An 18,370-nucleotide genomic window follows, 5' to 3' on the forward strand; every position below is an offset into this window, starting at 1 on the left:
CCTACACTTCCTGCCTGGCTACTGGCCAATCAGCATTTTATTTAACCAATACAAGTGACAAATCTTTACAGTGTACAAGACCATTATACCATAGCACTTCACATTTACCATGGAGGTATTTTGGTGGTACATGAATATGTTAAATAGTATCTGCAGTTTAATGATACTGCAGTTGAGATGTTTATTTAAATTCTACATATAGATAAGGAAACCATGACTCACATTTGAAAAAATCAAAAGTTTGGTAGTAGTACTTCCTAGGAAGTGTGGTTAAGTCATTAGATGAAATATAAAAAGCAATTATTTTTTAATTTTGAAGAGGACCATGGCATTCAAGTATAAGACACTATAATAGAAGCAGGCAAAACAGGCCAGGGGGTATAAAGGCAGGTACCATCAAAGCTAATGCTCCTGAGTTCTACCACTGGAACCTAAAGGATGGAAGGACAGAACTGACTCCAATAATTTGTTCATTATCCTGCCTCACAAGGGCCCACACACATATATACACAGAGACAAAAATGAACAACTGAATGAATGAATAGATACATGTAAACAATAGAAAATGTTTTTGTGATATTATATCACCAGTTTTGGTATCAGTTTACACAATGCATCTCCTAGCTTCTAGCACATTCACCATCATTCTTTCATTGTTCACAAGCAGTTTTTAAGAACATAAGCATTAAAACCAAAGTTCATGTAGTAATATAAACAAATAAAGCTGCATAAAATTTGAGGGGAACAAGTGTAAAGGCTAACTATGAACACTGAACGCCAAATTCATCATTTTCAGATTCATAGATACAGAGCTATCTGATATACAACAATGTCTAACAAGATGGCAGTCACTGTCTGGCCAGCATACCATGGGTGTGCTATCAGGCCTCACGAAGATAGACTCAGAAGAATACATGAACTATTTTAAGATGATATTCTTCAGAGAACCAGATATGCCGATGATGGTATCACACCATGGAGATCAGTCTCAGATTGAATTGGATAAGAAATGGGCATTATTTCTAAATTTGACCTATTAACTTCAACAATTCGAGCTCCCACGAATTGCCTAATGCCTAGGATGATATGATGGAACTTGAAGAGGGTGGACCACTCTCTGTTTCCACGCCTACTTTATATTAGATGGCATACAGACACTGTGAGGCTGTCTATGAAAGATGCAAATATTTACTTGCTGATGCTTCCAGCATTTATTCCTTGGCATCAGATCTAAGAGTATACATGTATATGTGTATGCACACACATGTAAACATACACACATAGGGGTGAAAGGCTTCTATTTTTAAAACCATCTTTCAATAACACGATTTGAACTCATCTGCTGGTATCTTCAACACTATAACTTTGTTTTGAAGTCATGGCACACAGATGTGTCTCTACTGGCAGCAAGTGTCCAGTGTGGAAGCCACGCCACCAGTGCCAAACATTCTTCTTGTTATGTAATCACTTAATTAACTACAGATTTCTTTCCCTATTACTTCTACAGATTTTGGTGTTTTCACGCCATGATTGGCAGGTAATTGAAACCATGGGAACTGAAAAATACGGTAGAATTCTGGGGAGACTCATCTGGCTAAAACCTGATTAGATATGCATAGGGGAAAACACAAAGTCAGATTTCCTAGGTCAATTAATGTAATGCCTGAAAACTTATGATAATGAGTTCTGTCTGTAAACTATAGTCTAGTTTCACAGCAAAGTATGACCTGGAATGATGGGATGGAATGAAGCAACAAGAAGCATGAACTTAGATGGCCCAGTGGCACATGACATTAGAGTTATTTGGTTATCAATGTAAAAGTAAGTGGTTAATACAAAACACGCATAGGTTTAAATAATAAGTGATTTAAAGGAAATAATACCTGTGGTTTGTTGAGATTATATAGAGACAATTACTGTTTACTGAGATATTAATATATATAAAACTTTGAAAAAAGAAAAAAAAAAAAAAAGATTTATGCTAAGGTTGTGACTGCCCTCTTTAGAACTTCAAACAGCCACTTCCTCTCTCCTCCCACTGACAGAGACTTTGTGTTCTGACAACTAATACCTCATCTCGGTAGAAACAGCTTACTCTCTGTGTCCCCTTCTTGGTCCAGTTGTACAGCATAAGGAAAGACAGGTATTACATAGTTTCTCTAGTTTTATCCAGTCCAACAGTGCTATGTTCAATGTTTAAGGATTCATTATGGATTTCTCTAATGTTTTCTTTGGTTTTGCTAAAATAATTAGCAGGAAAAAGGTATGGATAGAAACATACTGACCTAAATAATTTCATTTTTGCATCTATACAAAACGCCAGAACTCGGTAACATTTTCTGTCTTTTGTGGTTATGTCTTTAAATCTTACCACGGCAAGCAAATGTGAAAATCCTTAAATTGCTCTCCTCAGAGTTCCCATGTCAACTGGCATCTGATCAGGTTGGAGATCCTGCCAAAAGTCAAAGGAAAACATTTATGAGACAGAGCCTGATGGCTGATTATTTAATCTTCTGTGTCCAGCACTGCCAGCAAACACGGGCTGTGAATGCCTGCTGCTGCTTTAATAATAAGCCCTCTTACACACAGCTGAATGCAGTGTACCAATGGATGCTTCCCCCTGCTCTAATAAGAGACCGATTATTGATCTTCACCTAGATGTTCCCATTGAGACCAGGCATTCATGAATACAAACAGAAAAGAAAAATGGCACAATGCATAATTAGCTTTAATAAATAGGGGCATAATTTCTATGGAGAAAATGGTGGTCAATCTAATTTTAATGAGGACAAACAGACTTTTGCTTAATAGTGCATAAGAGGTATAGGATCTCAAATATATTCAACAGCCAAACTAAACAGCAGCCTCCAACTTCTGTTTCTCCCTTTGGGATAAAACTTTAGAGGCTGGGATGGACTAGCTTCTGACCACACTACTAGAAGAGAAAAATATGGACCCAGAAGTGGAACAGAGAAACAAAATGAAGATGAGTCTATAGGGAAACCTGAAAGTGTGAAGGATGGTGGGGAGAAATTGAATTAATGTTCAATCAGCTCTTGGAAAATAATTAAAAGACTAGAGATGCCTTAGGTTAACAAAAAATAAACAAAAGGATGGCTCAAAGCCTGGGGAGATAGCCCAGTGGGTAAGGTGCCTTCCACAGAAGCATGAGGACAAGTGTTTGATCCCCAGTACCCAGAGAATGGCTGGGCATGATGCATGACTATAACCCTGGTGCTGGAGGAAAGGACAGAGACAGACTTACTCAACATCCTAGCCAATCTATGAGGATTATATCTAGAAAAAAAAAAACCTTGTTTCATAAAAAAGAATGTGGAGAGCAAAGAGAATGACTTAGACCCCCCCCCCCATATATAAGCACAGGCCTACAGCAGGAGCATACACAGACGGGTCCACACAGTTTTCCAATACACAAAAACACATGCACATGCCCTCCCCATGAGCATACATGTGAACAAATCTCTATACACCACACACATGCACACACACACAAACACACACACACACACACACACACACACACACACACACCATTCATTGAGAGTTTCTGGGGTCTGTCAGTTCCACTCTGAAGTTCCAAGTCGTTATCTTATTAGAAGGTACATAGGGCAGGACTGAATTGCTCATGCATCGGAATTATCTAGTTGTTGCTCTGAGATGACAGATAACTTGTTGCCTTGTTTGACACAGATGAAATATGCACACACACACACACACGTACACACATATACATACATACATAAACCATACAAGATGTTTTAAAATTAGATCATGTCACATGTAGCCCTTCTGATATAGACTGTGTTTTAGAATCATATCTTCATGTTAACTTCCTGATGGGAAGAGAAGACAAGCCTTATATCTACCATCTGCTGTTTTTTTTTTTTTTTTTTTGTGAAGAATGTACTTGATATTTTACTTTTTAAGACAAAAAAATTGGGCCATTATTAAGGATGATAGTTTTCATTTGTGATTTTGGCAGAGTTTGTAAAACTGTAGGTTCTTGAAGCTTTCCTTCCTAACTATTCTTAATCAGAAAACTGGGATGGTTTCAAGATCAGGCCATCCTGTTTCTCCTCACCCAGAGGGCCAGCTAAAAACTAAACAACAGAGGCCATATTGACATCCAGTTAGAAGGAAAACACCTTTCAGTGTTAGCTGGTGCCTTGTGTTCACTGATTCTACCATCAAGCAGAAGTGTTTGTTAGAGGCAATAGCTGTGGTATTTAAAAGAAAACTCACTTTTTAAGGCTCAGGAACTGCCATCAACAAACTAGGAAGGATTTGTGTGGATGGTGAAGATTGCCTCACACTTGTTTCCATTGTGTTTTGAATAAATGGCATTATTAAATCCAGGAAGCCTGACACACACACTCTACAATGTTTTGCATAAGGGGGTCGAATCGTCTACTTAGAGAGTTTGCAGAGGTCATGTGTTTATTGCACGGTACATTTGCCTCCCATCTTATTGGATACACCAGAAGACTCAACCTCGCATCAGACTCGTGAGTGGGATCTTCCCTACAAAGGGCTAAGCAGCCTTTGACTGTGGACCCCAGGGAACTGGCTGCAGTCTTGTTGCTGCTTCTCACTGACTTTTCAGCCTTAGACAAATCAGTCTTCATCTACCACCCACTTTTCCCTTCTATGAAATCAGAGCACTAATCTAGGAAATGCTGAATATTCTTTCAGCTCCAGCCATCCTTAGAAATGCTAAGAAAATGGGGTGTGGAACTGGACAGTATCTCTAACTTGACATGTGCTTTTGGCTAATGTTATGGGGAAGGAAGTGAAGTCAAGAAAGCCATGGCAATGAAGTAAGACCAAAGGTTGGATCGAGAATTTCAGCTCATATATCAATGCATGCTTCACTCTAACCCACAATAAGTTTGCACAGCTCTATTCCCAGTGCACACTTGCTCACTGACCAAGGAGTGTTCCTGGCAGGCTTTTCCTTCCTTGGCTGAGAGAGGGATTCAGTGCATCCTTTGGGGCTCTCGCTCAGATTTTCTCAGGGAGAGAACATATGCCCCGGTCCCAGGAGGAACCTTCTCCCACAGTCACAGCTGCACAGCACATGAGAAGAAGTTATGTGCAAACTTAAAACATGCTCAGTGTTTATGAAAATGCACTGGGGAACCTTCCGATGTGTTCCAGGCCATTTCTATTATCAAAATATTGCTAGGTTATCTTCTGGATCCTTCCCTGGACCCAGACATTAGTATTTTAAATTCATCACAGATCCTCATTTAGTTGTCTAAAGGTCAATCATTGGCGAGCACACCTTGCAAGAACAGCAGACACCCCTTGCTTTCCTGTCTTATGGGGATCTGTGGGTGTCTACTGGAGTGAATGAGGGGCACACACTCCTCAAGGGACAGGCTCGTGCTCCCTCAGTTGTCCTCTTTGGAGTTTTCAAGCAGGCCAGGAGTGTATTTGTTGTCTTTGCGTAAATCAGTTTATCCAAATCACTTTGCTGTGTCTTTTCGAATTTTCTCGACACTTCTTTGCTTATCAAGGCATCACTTGCCCACTAACTTTCAAATCACACTCGCCAATTTTACTCTCCAAGGACTGTTTTTATCCTGCTGACCCAAAGGATGCACAGAACAAGCCTTTTATTTATCTCACAGTGTTAAAAGTAGAAGAATTTTACATGACTACTGGTGCCCAATAGTACAAATCAATTAGCTTAGCTTTAGTTTATAGGTAAGTAAAGGTTTATCCAAAAAGAAGCTGGAAATTGGTTAATGAAAAGAGTTTCGAATCAAAGGAAGCTAGAGCAGATTGAATCTTTAGATTTGTTGAGTCTTCCATTTGCAAGACACTGATTTAAAAATTCCACGTATACACACATATACAATACTATGCTATAATATTACATTCAATTCTCGGAAAACCCTACTTAGCAGATAAATTATTGTTCCCAGTTTACAGACACAGTAAGTAATCCTCAGAGAGGGTAAGTAACTGATAAGGTTAAATAGCTCTCACTGGTAATTGGCAGAGGTCATGCTCAATTCACCCCAGAGTTTGTGCACATGGCAGACTGCAACAAAGGGTTTCTTACCCATCACCCCTTACCACTTTGTGTCTGGGTAGCAGATACAGAAAGAGAGTGGGTTGATCCAGGCCATTCTATTGATAGACAGCAGGCCCATGACACCTTGATCACAATCCCACTCACCGCCTTATTTCCAGGAACTATCCTTCCTTCCATTTTTGCTGAATGAGAGCACTGAAGACTGGACGAATCTTTCAGCATCCGAGCTGGGGACCTGACAGACAGACTTTGCTAACTATGTCAGATCATTTAGCTCCAGTAGTGATTATAACTCAGTGGTTGGAAAATGTGAAAGTCTGGTTTGCCACAGTAGACACCTACTTTCCCCCAATCTTATGTACCTCCCATGAGGTATGTGGTGTCTTCTCCCATTAAGAAGGTGGACAGGAATGGGGATGATGAATGGGCGAACCTGCCCCCTATGGAACAGAAACAGTTCTGTCCCCACGAGTGAACATTTCCCAAATACTCTCATAACAATGACAATCTAAGTCTATCTTAAATGACACTAATTCACCATACTCTACGCTTATTTGATTAGTTTTTTACCTTAAAAAGTATCTTCATATGTACTTTTGTCAAGCACCATAACAACAACAACAATACTAAATGGGATGGCACAGCCTTTGTTTTAAAATGGCAGTTATGTTGAATTTTATTTTAATTTTGGTAGTTTTTGTTTTGTTTTGTTTTGTAATAACCAAGAGAAGTGAGCTCATATGCTAAGTGGGCAGTGTAACCTTCTGACACAGACAGGAAGTTGTTCCTCAGTGTCTACCGTAGATGGGTTCCAGCAGCACCTACAGATACCTAACTCTGGATGTCAGGTCCCTTAGATTTGAGCATAACCTATACGCATATTGTAGATATATTTGAGCATCACCTCCTGCATATTGTAAACCATGTATAGGTTACGTATAATACATAAAACCATGTGAATGCTGAGTAGACATTCATTCAAATGCTGAAATGTTCAGTAGAGAATCACTTTTTCATGTATTCGCAATTGGTTGCTTGAGCATAGAACCCATGGATATGGAGAGTCAACTGTACATAGCGAACAGTTAGCAGAGGGACAACAGCCAATACACCCATCTTCTCATAGACTTATAATATAATACAAGATTAAGTACTTTGCCTATGCTGGGTATAAGGGGTCCAGTTTTCCTCCCCACTGATTGACATTTTTCTCTCTTCCATCTTCCAGGTCCAATAATCACCATTCTGCTTTCTGTAGTTGTCTGAAGTATTTAGATTGTCCATAAGTGCAATCATACAGTATTTTATCATTTCTGATTCTTTTCACTTAACATGTATCAAGGTTCATCCATGTGATTGCAAATAGCAAGATTTCCTTAGTTTTAGCTTTAAATAATATTTTATGTACTATGTGGAAATAATATATATGTATATATGGAAATACATATATATGGAATTATACACACACACATACATACACATACACACACACCAAACATAGTCATTATCAGGATAGCCCAGATGAAATTATTGATCCCACAGTACTCTGGCTGCTTGATTTTGTTGTCATCCTTGTTCACATACAGGCTGTTTTCCTCTCTCTGTTTCTCTATAGTTGACGAAGGTCATTTGCCTACAGATGTGAGATGTTGTAGGTAACACCTCAGTAACATGTGCAGTCACTCAACCCTTTTTCTCATTCTACCCATGCAGTCATAAAACAGGAAATTAAGGACTGTAAAGTGAAGAGAGGAAGGGACGAATGTCACAGTACGCTCTTTTCAAAGAGCAGCTCTCAAGGCTCTTTGCACAGGCTGGGAGGGAGCTGAGCTTCTGAATCTGTTGCTGCAGGGCATGCGTCTCTGCATACATATGCATAATGTCCCTTTCACACTTTGGAGCTAGCAGATGCTGCCTCTGCTTGGGAGGTGTTTGGTAATCCACTTGAAATTGCGGGGACTCATAACTGATATCTCTTGCTCTAAAGAATGATTGAGAGAACCATGGAATGGGGCCAAAAAATGACAATAAAACGCTAGCAGGATAGCAGTGTGCAGGAGGCGTCCAGTTAGAGGAGGGGATTACTCGAGTCAAAAGAAGAGTAAGCTCAGGCAACAGAAAACATAAGAATGAAGGAGGCAAGAACTGGCTTGTGTCAGGGATTAATTGTGTTACTCTAAAGAAGACCCTAGGCATTGGCTCACTCCACAGCAGGCAGATATGTAGCCCTATGGACTCTCCATGCTAGTGAGTACCAGGACAAAAGAGAGCTACTACTTCATTCTTGACCTCCAAAATTTCTTAAACCTTAAAGATAGTAGAATAGGGGATATATCTGTCCACACAGGGACAAGGTGACTGAAGATGTGGTCCTTGCTCTCTGGAACAATTTCTGATTATATGAGTACTCTGGAACAGGTTCTGATTATGTTTCCCTTGATCATGAGCCTCCAATGAAATCCTTTTACAATGGATTCTCAAAGTTTTGGTTTTGTAACACCAAGATCATGGCACCTCTCCCTCCACCCCTGAGGTGGCCTTACCCTTCCTAACCAAGTGAGATGCAAGACTTGCTTCTTAGAAACCTGCCCATCTTTCCACAATCATTCTGTCCCCTTAAGCCCTGGCCACAGGGTCCTTTATCTCTAGAGCACTTTCTTTTCATCATGGTTTTGGTCTTTTCTTTTCCTGGAACACCCTACCCCCACAGATTTCCCACATTCCCTTGCAAAAACAGCTGCTGCCTCTGCAGTGGGGCCAAGACATTCTCATGATACCTTGTATGTGTTTCTACCTGATCACTGAACACCTTGCCTTGGAATTTGATTTTAGTTTTCAACTCACACACAATACAAACTTCTAGTGAGGAAGAACAATTCCTATAAAAACACCTATAATCCAGAATGTTGAGCACGGTGCCTGTCTTATACAGGCTTCATTAATACATGGAAATGGAAAGTATACAATTCACATCATTCTTTGATGATATTTGGTGAAGCCTCCCAAGAAGGTGGCAGATCAGAGCACTGGTTTGTCATCTTTATCCGACCACCTTTCATCCTCATCAGCAACTTCATCTTTACTAACAATGACACTCCTCTGGATTGCTCCAGTTCCCCTAGGTCACTGTGTGCAGCAAAGGATCTCAGATCTCTGATCAGAATGTCTTGAACTGAAATTTAGAGTGGTCAACTGTCATAACCAAAGTTGGAAAAGGCTCAGAATCTAGATGAAATTTAGATCCTTCCTGGGTAAAAGCAACATGTATGCACACCCAACAAACCTGTCTTGAAGAACAAGATGAATTGTGCCTGTCCAGATTATTAAAGGTTCTTAGAACTTTGCATTCCGCCTTCAGCACTCCCTATTCTAGGCCTTCCTAATAGAAATCACTAACACTGGAGAGGGTTTTTCTATCAGCATCATCTTGGGGAGATCGTCCACATCCTCCCAAAGAAGTGCTTCTTTTGTGAACCATTACTGTTATTGGCAGAAGCGAATTTTCTTTCTCAGGAGTTGCAGGCACAAAGTGAGCTATGGTGTTTGAGTGAGATTGGACCTCAGAGGCATATATACTTGGATATTGGGCTCTTAGTTGCTTGAACTATTTAGAAAGGATTAGATGGTATAGCCTTGGAGGAGGTGTGATACTGGCGGTAGTCTCAAAAGCCCACACCAGTCCCAGCTTCACTCTCTTTCTTTCTCCACGATAAACATAAGACATGAACACTCAGCTCTAGCACCAGCACCATGCCTTCCTGCCTGCTGTCATGTTTCCCACCATATGATCATGGTCTAACCATCTGAAACTCTAAGCAAATCTCAAGTTCAGTGCTTTTTTTAAAAAAAAAAAAAAGCTGCCTTGGTCATGACGTCTTCACAGGATGAGAACAGGCTGAGAGTCACTTCTGGGAAACATGGTAAAAATATTGCTTTTGTGTTCTTAGCCATAATTCTAATTAAGGCCTTAAACTTCTAATCCCGAAATTGCTACATCCTTCCTAGATGGCCTTCTGATTTATTGGATTTTTACTCAAACCTTGTGCCTTCATCCGTGCTTTTAAATATGGGTGTGTCTGTAGGCAGGGTCTTCTCTCCGTCTTCCACCATCCACTATCTATGTAGATGAATTTGGGATGCGTTCTCCAAAACATACTTGACTCCCCACTCTTCCTCGCACCAGCAGTGTGCCACACTTACCTCCGTAATTAAATTCATCACACTTTGTCACAAGCTGTTAGTTTATGCATCTTACTGATGTATTTAGAGATTGCTAATTCTCTAAGGATAACGTTTCCTACAAATTTGTGTTTTTTATTCCCACAAGGTAGATATTGGCCAGTTTTTCACTGAATTGAATGAGATTGAACCAACATGAGCTCCCATTCACATTCCATATTATTGACTGGCTTGCTGTTGCCCATCCAGGATGTGTGTAGGCTGAGTATGTGTAGTGATTGTGCTTTTACACTTCTCCTCAGGGCTCCTGTATAAACAGATATTATACAGGAAGGGATTTGCACAGTTACAGGTCAAGTTAGTACAGAAGCTAGGGAGGCTGGGCAAGCTTGTCAGGCAACTCTGGAATTGTGGGAACAAGCTTTCTGCTAAACTATCTTGTTTCTTCCCATTCATGAAATCTAAACTTCCTTCAGCAAGTTGCAAGAAGGCAATGTCCACTTTATTGAAGCTACATGGTCCACCAGCATGGCCTAGCCTGCCATGCATAACTGTGCTTCCTATGCTGTTCTGATAATCACATGCCTTTTCTCCTGTGCATCTGTCTCCTAGATGGGGGCCATTAATGCAGGATGGCATTACTCTTACACATCCATTCCTGTGAAGGAAGAGTAGGCTGTCACTGGCGTTGTTGGCTTATTTCTTGACTCGTGTATTTGTTCACTTATTGAACATTCATTGGCCCTGTGCTTTATGTTAAGTGATATAGTAAGATGTGTAAGAAAAAACTCCTAAGGCTTAAGAAAATCACATGGGATAGGGAGTAGATGGAACATGAACAAAACATAGATTAGCAAGACAAATTGAAAATTTACATATATCTATATCTATCTATATATGTGTTTATATATATGTACACACACACACACACACACACACACACACATATATAATGCTGGGGTGATTGTAGATAAGGGGTGACCGATACCATTTTCCACTTGCTAGCTATGTGAAGAACCTGAAAGTGCCACACCACAAACATCTCACTAACATCGCTAACATCCCACAAAGATTCTCCATCTTCTCCTTGATAAAACTGCTATCCCTATCACAAACAATTCCTATTATGGTTATGTGAGGGAGACTCAAGAGTGTGGCTCTCCCTTCTGAAGGACCACTGTCCCAATGGGGATGCACTGTGGTCTCCCAGTTGTATCCAACATGACCAACTCGTTGTCATGGACTTTTTTTATTATATGGTATGTAATTGAGAAGAAAATATGGTGAAGCACATTTTAGAAGAACCCCATATATAGACCAATGCCACTCTTCCCTGGACAATTAACTACAAGCCACGTGTAGCTGTTTAAATCAAGATTACTCCAGGTTAAATGCAGTAGATATCCCACTCTTGAGAACATCAGTCACATTCATAACTACTAACGTATGAGCTCATGGCTACTATGCATTACTGTGATCAGGTCCAAAGGATGATGCCCTAGAGAATGATTAGAACTTGCATTTATCAATTTATTTAGTATTACTAATTTATGAGTTGTTTACATTCTGGGACCAGAGAGACAAGGACAAGAAATAAAAGTTATCTACATTGACAAGAAATAAAAGTTATCTACGTTGAAGGGCATGGAAGATCTTAGCGCACACAGGGAACCACAGGGAATTTAACGTTATTTGAATGAAATATAAAAATTTTAGAATTTGAGTATGTTGGTTAACTTTTATGGTAAACTTGATATGATTTAGAATTACCATGGAAACAGATGTCAGCGTATATCTGTGAAGAATTATCAAGATTAGATTAATTGTGGTGGAAAAACCCACCCTAAATTCAGGTGGCACCATTCATGTGGTCTGGAGCCCTGGGCAGAATAGAAAGAAGAATATAGCTGAGTACTAGCTCTCAGGCTCCTAACCATGGATGTAATGTGAATGCAATGGCCAGCAGCCTCCTGCTTTCCCTGCAGTACTCTCCCAGGCATTATGGATAGTATCCTCTATGCTGGTAAGCTACAGTAAACCCTTCCTGCCTTAAAATGCTTTTGTCAGTTGTTCAGATACAGTGACGAAAAAACTAACTAAAGCATGGAATGAAGACAGGTTACAGGGTGGATGACACAGTGTACTAATGAGAACTGAATGAGAAGATGGAGGGGCAAATACATCTTGATAACCAGAACATACCCATTGGGTTTTCCCCAATGGCTTTATTATCTTTTCCAAATCTTTAAATCACCAATATATAAATATTTAACACCACTGCCTGATGTGGGAGTGTCATATACCAATCTGTTGATTTCATTGGTTAATTAATAAAGAAACTGCTTGGCCTGATAGGTTAGAACATAGGTGGGTGGAGTAAACAGAACAGAATGCTGGGAGGAAGTGAGGCAGACGCGATGAAGCCAGCCGCCAAGTCAGACATGCTGAATCTTTCCCAATAAGACTGTTGCTACACACATTAAGAGAAATGGGTTAACCTAGATATGAGAATTAGCCAGTAAGAGGCTAGAGCTAATGGGCCAAGCAGTGTTTAAATGAATACAATTTGTGTGTTGTTATTTCAGGGCATAAGCTAGCAGGTGGCCGGGAGCCGGGTGGCAGGAATGTAGCCCGCAGCTCCTTCTACAACTGCCAATGCTTTATAAATTTTGTCTAGATTAAATGAATCCACATACTTGATGCAATACATAGCAGGTGTTAAGCACTCAAAAATGAGAATTTTAATCATTTAATCAACAAGGAATGTAGAACAACAGTAGACTTGAACATCAAAATAAAATCACCATTTGTTATAGAGACATAAGATGCAAGATAATTAACAGTGCCGATTACAGTAACAAGGAGCACTAATACTGATAACTTAGTGTATATTAGACATGATTCCAAGAGCTTTAAGTAAGCTTATCCAATAATTTGTTCACCAGTCCTATGAAGTAGGATGCCAATGCTATCTCCCTTCTACAGATGAGAAAAACATAAGTTAAATAATCTAACACAAAAACATATTTAACAGAAGTAGGGTTTGAACCCAGGTTCCTGGCTCCTGAATCTGTTTGTGCCCTTAGCTGATATGGGAGGTCCTTCTGTCTGTGTGGCTTGTTTATAAATGGCAGCTTCCTGGTCCATGCTGCCATCATGAACTTTGGCTCTTCCATGATACTGATCATTTAAATGGGGTTTGTGAGCAATGGGTTACAAATTGCTTAATGGAGTGACATAGGCTCACTGCATACTTAGAAATGGGGCAATGTGTCTGGCTCTTAGAGACAGTGAACATGTTTCTGCCATGTTGGACTGGGTGGAGCAAGCAGACAGGGCCATGTTTGCCCTAGCAATGCCACTGCTTAGGGTTTTAAGAAGCACTTAGCATTTTAAGAATCCATACTAGTCAGAAAAGGATTACAGATACACAATGAGGAAAGATTCAGACATAAAATACCTCTAAATGAGATACAGTGTGTTTAAAAATGTACATAGGCTTGGGAAAGAAAAGAAAAAGAGTAAAGAGACAGTACTGTATAAAAGAGTATAAAGAGTCATAGATGGAAGGATTAAAGATTAAAGATAATAAAAGAAATAATAAACTTGTAGAAAAAGTAATAAAGTAAGAATAACGAGTCACATAAAGATGTAATACACAGAGAGTCTGTGTTTTCTTTGAATATTTTGACTATTAGAGAGCTACATCATTAGAGACATTTCATTATATGGGCTCTAAACTAAACCAACATAAAAGTATCTAAGGATATGTTGTTTAGAAAAGAGATTCTGCTATTGTTTCCACAGAAGATGAGAACCTATAAAATCTGTCCAGACTAATGTGGTTTGAAGGACCAAGACCCCATGAAAGCTTGCCATGACTACCCCCCGCCCCCAACACACACAAAATACTTCACCCAACAAAAGGCAGGAAGCAGTTTGGAGAGAACTATGTCCAAATTCCCCAGTATTATGCATAAATCTTTGATTATATTTAAAGAGGGATATGATATAGAGAGGAATACTTTTCATTGGTATGTATCTTGGCTTATTGATACAAATTTAAGATCAATCTTGTTATATGTATATTTCTTCTCTTGATTAAGGTATCGTGATTGTGCAGTTCATTTAAAAATGTAATGTATAATTAAGAAATATAGGTTAATAGATAATCAACTATAATAGTCAAGCTTGAGGTCATGTTTGTTAGATTTTCTAGATGTACAGAGATGTATTTCAGATGGATAAACATTTTTCAGATCTTTCAAAGACTACAGAACATGGCATTTAAAATGTTTTAAGAGCTTAAGACTTTTCATAATAGTGAGACACATCTGCTCCTGGTAGCCATATTTACTTCAAGAGGATGATGGGCTTCAAAGAGGCTTCTTATGGGGTTTGTTACCCATTTGGGCAAGAAACTGCTCTTGCCTTAACTGCCTGATGAATTAGATATGGAGGATCCACAGAGAAATGACTGCTAAACTTGCCTAAAGGTGAGGCCACCACCGTTCGGGGTTCCTGTTTCATAAAAGAGTCTGCTAGACATCCTGCAGGACACAGAAGAAAGTGACTGACAAACTGCCTATATAGGTAGACCTGTCTTTGAAATTCCTGCCTTATGAAAAAGTCTACCAGATACTATGGGCCTGTAGGCTGAAGATGGATGCCCCAGTGTTACAGAAGAACTTCGGGTGACTACAGGCAGCAAGATATCTCTGTCAATTCTAGAGTTTTTGGAGTTGCTACAGTGCACTTCCTCTTTACTTAGGTAATATAATATCCTTCTGGAGTCTTTGATGGAGTTGAAGAATAGATAGTTATAATTATAGTTTTCCTTAGTTATGATAAAGGATAAAGTATTTATAAATATTGCAACTGTAATTCTTGCTTGATAACTGTTTTGTTTTATATATATATATATATATATATATATATAATTTTTCTGTGTTAAAGTTAAAACCTTTTTATTTAAACAGAAAAGGGGAAATGATGTGAGAGGTCCTTCTGTCTATGTGTTGCTTTTATTGGTTAATGAATAAAGAAACTGGCTTGGCCTAATAGCACAGAGTAGAGCTAGGCAGGGAAAACTAACCTGATGCTGGGAGAAAGAAGGCGGAGTCAGTGAGAAGCCATGGACTCCTGCCAGAGATAGATGCTGGACAGAACCTTGCCAGTAAGCCACAGCCACATGGTAATATACATAGTAATAGAAATGGGTTATTTTAAGATTTGAGTTAGCCAGAAATATGATTAAGCTATTGGCCAAACAGTATTGCAAATAATATGGTTTCTGTGTGATACTATAGCTTCAGTTCTGGGAAGCCAGGAACAAACAGCGGCCTTCTACAACGCTTAGCTCCAAATATTCTCTGTCTTTTTGGAACTCCTTGACAGAAGCTTGCCTGACTTTTCCAACACAGTATGGCTTCAGGATAATTTTAAGCACAGCTATCTAAATCAATATCATCATGTCACGCATATATGTGATAGTCTGCAGAAGGCTATCCAGATAGAAATGGTCATAATGTTTATAAACCGTTTATCAGTAGAAAGTCAGACTAAAACATCTTGAATACTAGACACATGGGTATGGTTCTAGAACACTACCCATAATGGCAAGTCCATTTTAGCCTCTTGCCTTGGACTGTCTCCATCAAAGCAGCTTTCCCATGGAAATATACCAGTGCCTTTCTTTAGGGTTGCATGAAATGTAAGGGAAGGATCAGAAAGGTTGTCACCATGTACTGCATATAGATGTTCACAAAGACAAAGTCATTGCTACTGTCTAAAACAATGAATCTCAACCTATGGGTCACAACCCCTTTGGGGTTGAATGACCTTTTCACAGGGGTCACCTAAGACCATTGGAAAACACAGATATTTATATTAAGATCTATAACAGTAGCAAAATTACAGTTATGAAGTAGCAATGAAATAATTTCATGATTAGGGGTCACCACAACATGAGGAACTGTATTATAGGATCACAGCCTTAGGAATGTTGAGAACTACTGGTCTAGAACAAGGTCTCTCAAGTCCTGAAGACTCCTCGGAACTCTCTTTGATGACATAGGGAGGGGAAAGAGAGTCACGGTGATGCTTCAAAACCAACAGAACGAAGTTGATGACCGAAACCAACTCCCACTTTCTCATTGAAAAGCACTGATTCACTTCACCCACACACCCTCTAGCATCCCTGTGTTACTGACACTTTCGTCTCCAGGCTATCCCGCCTCTTAGGCTCTGCTGGGCACTGTTGCTCCTGACAGTTTTTTTCCCCCTATGGGTTCCCCTTACATCCTTCCTTTTCATTGAGTAAACTAATTCAGTTATTTTAAAAATTTGTTTCAGTCCTTCAGAGCCCAGCCTCTCCTCACAGGTCCCATGGTAGGACACTAACCTGGTTCAACATTGGGGACAGGAGCCTGGTTTTTGTTTCTATGCTTTTGTTTTAATTACTAATTAATTTATCTTCTGACAGTGGAATGGAATAATTGTAGCAGGGCACATGCTCAGCTAGCAAAGGCATGCATTTCTTGCTAGTCTCACATATTTGACAGGCTCCAAAGCAGATCAGGGGCAACAGCCAGCCAACAGTGAGGTCTAGGGGTCCGGATTAAAAAATGCAAGGGTTCAGGTGATATCTGTACAGTCCCCAAGCCTTGAATTTTAACAGGGTGACATCTGCCTTGGTACCTGACTGAAAGAAGATCAGTAGACCTGAGTAGTCCTGGAACTCTCCTTAACCTAGGCAGTTCACTGAGGGGCTGGCTGAGGAGCAGAAGTGACCTTGTCACCTTCAGCAAATCATTTACTCTTTTATTCCCTGTTGCTATTTTTACCAAGAAAATGTGAATGATCGATAAAAACAATAAAGACCACAAAAACTACATTAACTGACAAAATATATTGCAGTTTGTATTTTTAAAGTATGTCTGAGTTTATAAATTATTCTTATATGAGGAATTTCTAAGAGAAAGTGACTTGTAGTTTTCTGGTGAGGACTTTGGATCACAAGAGCTTAATAGCCCTGGACAAAGTGTTTCTGCTGTGATGTTCATCTGGGCAGTCTGGTTCCAGAGCCAGTGGCTGCCACACCCCACCATAGTTCACCTTTCCTTAACCCACAGCAGCTTATCTCACTCACATGCAATGACATCAGGTTGGTCACTAAGAGGTGACTGACAGCTACTCAGAACTACCCTTCAATGCCAGAACCAAAGAGGCATCTCAGTAACTTCTAGTACCCCCTTCCTGCTTTCCCTCAGAATTCCCATATGTGTCTTTCCCTACATCCATGCTCCTAATGTCTGAGCTTTTTCCTACTTTTTTCCACACATCTCAATTTCATTATGGGTCTTAGAATCTTAGAGGTTCAGGGAAGAGCAAATGGGATCTTTTGTTTTGTTTGTGAGTATGTTCAGGATATTAGGAGAAAAGAACAAATAAATAAAACCAAAACCCCTTTATTCATTTTATTGGCTGAGACACAGACTCTAGGTCTCCAGGTCCTAACTGAAGATTCATAGATGATAAACAGCAGCCCAGGGATTGGCAGCTCAAGAGTGTCCTTGTGACATCAGATGGTCTGAAAGGGCATCTCACTCAACAGCAGCCCGTAAAGCAGGAGCCAGTGCCGGATCAGATAAAGAAAAGGACATCTCTGTGCAGAATTAAAAAGGCTCTTTCAGGGTATGTCAGAAGGAGGAAAGCTAGATTGCAATTGACTGCAAAGGGGATTAAATGGTGCACAAAAAGCACTTCCTAAGTTCTGACTAAGAAGGGAAAATTTCTTAATCATTCTTTAATTGTGTTTCATAATTAGCCAAGTCACAAATGTCACAGCTGGGATTACAAGATCTTTCAAAAGGCAGGATCTTTTCTGGAGTTCTCCTTGGGGAAGTGTTTGGTGGGGGGAATGGATGTTGGGCTGACATCCTTTTAATTTATAAAATGATGGAAAGACCCAGATTTTGTGACCGTATGCATTCATAAAGCACATTTTGAAAGATACTGTTCATTTTTTTCTGTTTTGCATCTATTTTTGCATTTTTCTCTCCTAAAGGAAGTAGAAAAACAGCAAGGGAAACATTTTCAGGGGAACAAAATCTCAACAAACAGACA

At 39.7% G+C, this 18,370-nt stretch overlaps 1 protein-coding gene across 11 annotated transcripts in view; it reads right to left on the bottom strand.

Moving 5' to 3' along the window:
* The window catches only part of Sema6d (semaphorin 6D), a 563,436-nt gene that overhangs the window by 359,847 nt on the left and 185,219 nt on the right, over positions 1 to 18,370 (bottom strand). For all 11 annotated transcript variants that reach the window (XM_057780357.1, XM_057780360.1, XM_057780354.1 and 8 more), the window contains exon 3: positions 2,372 to 2,452. The gene's annotated coding sequence lies outside the window, so the exon portion shown is untranslated. The remainder of the gene's footprint in view (positions 1 to 2,371; positions 2,453 to 18,370) is intronic.

This window comes from Chionomys nivalis, chromosome 9, assembly GCF_950005125.1.
Source record: "Chionomys nivalis chromosome 9, mChiNiv1.1, whole genome shotgun sequence".
Taxonomy (NCBI): domain Eukaryota; kingdom Metazoa; phylum Chordata; class Mammalia; order Rodentia; family Cricetidae; genus Chionomys; species Chionomys nivalis.